Genomic DNA, 5,000 nt, shown 5'->3' with positions numbered 1-5,000 from the left:
CTCTCTCTCTCTCTCTGGCGTCAAAATCATGCTAATATTCGTGTATATAAGATTTTGTATAATTTTTGATGCAAGTGAAGGACAAAAATAAGATGCGTGTCACAGAGAGAGAGAGAGAGAGAGAGAGAGAGAGAGAGAGAGAGAGAGAGATACTAACTACTACACCACCACCACCACCACCACCACCATTATCAGCAGTATCATTCAAAAACTGCAGGAAAAACAATAAGATAAAAAAAAAAAGTAAATAAAACATAGCTTATAGATAAAACTAATTAGATAAAGAGAGGAAACATAATAATTTGCACTTAAAAAACCATAATGTGAAGAGAGACAAATTTAAAAAAAAAATCAATAAGAGAAAAAAATAACCAAATGAATAAATAATAAAACTTTAGAAATTACTATAAAAAATATTAAAAAAAAAAGACACGATTAGAAAGAATAAAGGAAATAAAGGAAAGGTTAATTAAATAGACGTGAAATGAAGGAATGAAATGAAATGATAAAAAAAACATAAACAAGTAAATAAAGAAATAAATCAGTAACAAAATATGAATAGGAAGTAAGATGATAAACGTAAGATAAATTAAATAGAAGTGAAATGAAACTATGAAAACAAGTAAACAAATAAATAAATAAACAAATAACTAACAAATAACACTATCATATATTTACACACACACAAAAAAAAACACAGATATTTTCGTCGAAGCTTTATCGCAATATATTTCAAAATTTAGTTGTATTTTATTGAACTTGAATATTTTTTCCTCTTTTTTTTCGTGGTGTTAACTTTTGATGTAATGAATTTGAGATCTTTTCATATATTTCCATTTATTTAACTTACTGGAACAATATTATTTTTTTTTCATATTTATTTTCTTAACGTAGTGGTAAATTTGCAATATTAATCAATTTTTAACCTTTTTTTATGTACATTTTCTTAACGTAATGGTAAATTTGCAATATTGATCAATTTTAAACATTTTTCATATACATATTGTTAACGTAGTGGTAAATTTGCAATATTAATCAATTTTAACCTTTTTTATGTACATTTTCTTAACGTAGTGGTAAATTTGCAATATTAATCAATTTTAAACATTTTTCATATACATATTGTTAACGTAGTGATAAATTTGCAATATTAATCAATTTTAACTTTTTTTATGTACATTTTCTTAACGTAGTGGTAAATTTGCAATACTAATCAATTTTAACCTTTTTTATGTACACTTTCTTAACGTAGTGGTAAATTTGCAATACTAATCAATTTTAATCTTTTTTTATGTACATTTTCTTAACGTAGTGGTAAATTTGCTATATTAATCAATTTTAAACATTTTTCATATACATATTGTTAACGTAGTGATAAATTTGCAATATTAATCAATTTTAACCTTTTTTTATGTACATTTTCTTAACGTAGTGGTAAATTTGCAATACTAATCAATTTTAATCTTTTTTTCTTCTTTTTTTTATGATTTTCACATATCAGTAGAACACGATGAACTTAAGGGGTATCTCTCCTTTATTTTCATGATGTTGACGTAATGTACAAAATCAGTCTTAAACAATTTTCCTTTTTTTATTCCCAACTTCATCCACGTTCTTCATTTTCTTTCTTCTTGTTTATTCTATCTTCGTATCTTTCTTTTTTCCCTTATTCTTTCTTTTTTTTCTTATCTTCTTTCTTTTTACTTATCTTATCTTCGTATCTTTCCTTTCCCTTATTCTATCTTCGTTTTTTTTCCTTATTCTGTCTTTCTTCTTTTCTTCTTTCTTACCTTATTCTTTTTTTCCTATTCTTTGTTTTTCTTCTTTCTTTTTACTTATTTTATCTTCTTATCTTTCTTCTTCTTTATTCTATCTTCCTTCTTTTCGTTTTTTTCTTATTTATTTCATCCTCGTACCTTCCTCTTTCCTTATTCTGTCTTCTTTCTCCTTTTCTTACTTCATCTTACTTATCTTCTTATTTTATCACTTTCTTATCCTTTATTCTTCATTGTTACTCATTTTCACATCTTTCATTCCTTTCTTTCTTGTCTTATCTCTTTCTAATTCTTCCTTCTTCCTTGTTACGTATTCTGCATCCTTCATTCCTTCCTTCCTTATTTCTTGTTTCCTCTTTAATGCATCCCTTCATACATTAATCACAACATGTATTGCAATTTGTCGGTATGGTATGTTAAAAATTTCTCATCCTGGGACATTTAGACAAGATGGGTGGGTGTATCAGTGGCGCTCGTGTTCAGAAATCGTGTTCTATTTTTAGCTGATTTGTGTTGGTTCTTTTTAATGGGGTCTCGCTTATTTCCTCGCCTCTAGTTTATTTATTTATTTGTTTATTGGTTTATTTTTTGTTTTATTTGTCCTAAGTTAGCGGTACAGTGTTAAATTTAAACGTATTGATTTTTTTTTTTTTTTTTCATTTCTCGTTTTGTTATAATTTCGCGGTGCAGTTTGAAATTATATTCCTTTCATTGCTAGACTTTTTTTTTTCTGTATTTATAAATGTATGGACCTTTATTGTTGTATTTGTGTCTTTTTTTTTTTCTTTAGCCTCGTAAAAATTGAATCAACTTTTTTTTCTCTCTCTCTCTCTCTCTCTCTCTCTCTCTCTCTCTCTCTCTCTCTCTCTCTCTCTCTCTCTCTCTCTCTCTGTAATGGTGAGACGTATTTATTTTCTTTTATTGTCATTGTCTATCTCAACTTTGCTGTACAATATTAAACAAACATATTTCTTTTCTTTTTCTTTCATTATCTTTTATCCTAACTTCGCGGTACAACATTAAACTTAAACTTATTTCTATTTTTCTTTCATTATTTATGTTGACTGTACAATAGTAAACTTAAACATAATTTCTTTTCGTTATCTTCTATGTTAACTTCGCGATACAATATTAAACTTAAACTTATTTCTATATATTTTTTTTTTTCATTATTTATCTTAACGTGGCTATGCAGTAGTAAGCTTAAACATATTTCTCGTTATTTTTCATTATTTTCTCTCTTAACTTCACGGCACAGTATCAAACTTCAACTCTTTTTTTTCTCTCTCTCTCTCTCTCACAAACTTCTATCTTAAATTACCGGTACATGAATTAAACTTAAGCATTTTCCCATATTTTCATAATCTTGACTTCGCGGTAACAGTGCAATAAACCTCCTCATTTTACTATTTTCCTCATTTATCTTAACATCGCTACAAAATTTATATAATACTACACATGACAAACATTTTCTTCTTTTTTTCTCTCATGTTAGCTTAGTTGTATAATAAACATTGATATTCTTACTATTTATTTATTTTTATTTATTTTTTCCTCTGGTTCACTGTATTGAAAGTGCTGGTAATGTTGGCAATACTGACCTTCTTTCTCGCACGGTCATTGGTGCTGAGGTTGTGACGTCATGGCGCCGCTAATCGTACATCGCGCAGCTTAAAAACGTACGCGGCGTGTCTGTATGTATGTGTGTGTGTGTGTGTGTGTGTTTGTTTGTTATTTTTATTTGTTGATTTCTTTTCGTTTTTTCCTTCCTTGTCCTTGTGCGGGGAGTGAATATTTGCAGTTGTTGTTGTTGCTGTTGTTGTTTTTGTTGCTATTGTTAGTGTTGTGGTGGTGGTGGTGGTGGTGGTGGTGGTGGTGTGTGTGTGTGTGTGTGTGTGTGTGTGTGTGTGTGTGTGTGTGTGTGTGTGTGTGTGTGTGTGTGTCACGTGTGTGTGGATGTCAGATTTATAGACAAGATCATTCTCTCTCTCTCTCTCTCTCTCTCTCTCTCTCTCTCTCTCTCTCTCTCTCTCTCTCTCTCTCTCTCTCTCTCTCTCTCTCTCTCTCTCTCATGATCAAACAACTATTTTCTCCTTGGTAATAGTAGTAGCAGCAACAGTACTGTTATTATTCGTAGTAGTAGTAATAGTAGTAGTAGTAGTAGCAACATTATTATTATTATTGTTATTGGTAGTAGTAGTCGTAGTAGTGGTGGTGGTGGTAGTGGTGGTGGTGGTGGTGGTGGTGGTGGTGGTGTTCCAATTGACCCTGACTATAGATAAATAAATATGACTATAGTGTTTTAAATTCTCCTATCTTATCTCCTCCTCCTCCTCCTCCTCCTCCTCCTCCTCCTCCTCCTCCTCCTCCTCCTCCTCCTCCTCCTCCTCCTCCTCCTCCTCCTCTTCCTCCGTTTTCCTCTGTATCCCATCTTCCGTTTTGCGCATTTTCATTATCTTACGCATCTCTCTCTCTCTCTCTCTCTCTCTCTCTCTCTCTCTCTCTCTCTCTCTCTCTCTCTCTCTCTCTCTCTCTCTCTCTCTCTCTCTCTCTCTCTCCATTTTCTTTCTTAATTCCTTATTTATTTATTTATTTATTTATTTTCCTCCTACTTTCATTGTTAAAATTTTCAAATATTTGTGGAAGGGAAAAGCATCAATATATTTTCTGTATGTAATTTTCCTTCTCTGTTTTATCTTTTCACTTTCTTCTTTCTTTTCTCCACTTTTTCTTTATTCTTTCTTTCGTATCTCATAGAATTATTATTATTATTATTATTATTATTATTATTATTATTATTATTATTATTATTATTATCGTTTTTTTTTTTTTTTTTACTTTTATTATCTCATCCTCTTCCTGTTTATCAAGTTTATGTTAAATCTTTTCCTTTTACATGAATAGACTTACTTATTCTTTTTTTCTTTTCTTTCCCTATTTTCTTTTGTTTCTTTTTGCCTGTTTATCTTTTAATCACTCCTTCAGTATTTACATTACTACCACCATCACCACCACCACCACCGCCACCATCACCACCACGAAGAAGAAGAAGAAGAAGAAAAAAAAATCTAGAAATTCCCTAGCCTATTCCATCTCCTTTTCCTCTCTCTCTCTGCCTCCTTCTTTCCTCCAACGCCTTCCCCCTCCCTCCTCCCCCAACATAATGGAGGAAAAGGCATACGAGGAACAGGAGAGGTGTTTTGCTTAGGGAAAAGAGGTATGTTA

This window comes from Scylla paramamosain, chromosome 40 (assembly GCF_035594125.1).
Source record: "Scylla paramamosain isolate STU-SP2022 chromosome 40, ASM3559412v1, whole genome shotgun sequence".
Taxonomy (NCBI): domain Eukaryota; kingdom Metazoa; phylum Arthropoda; class Malacostraca; order Decapoda; family Portunidae; genus Scylla; species Scylla paramamosain.
Note: the sequence above shows the minus strand (reverse complement) of the source record.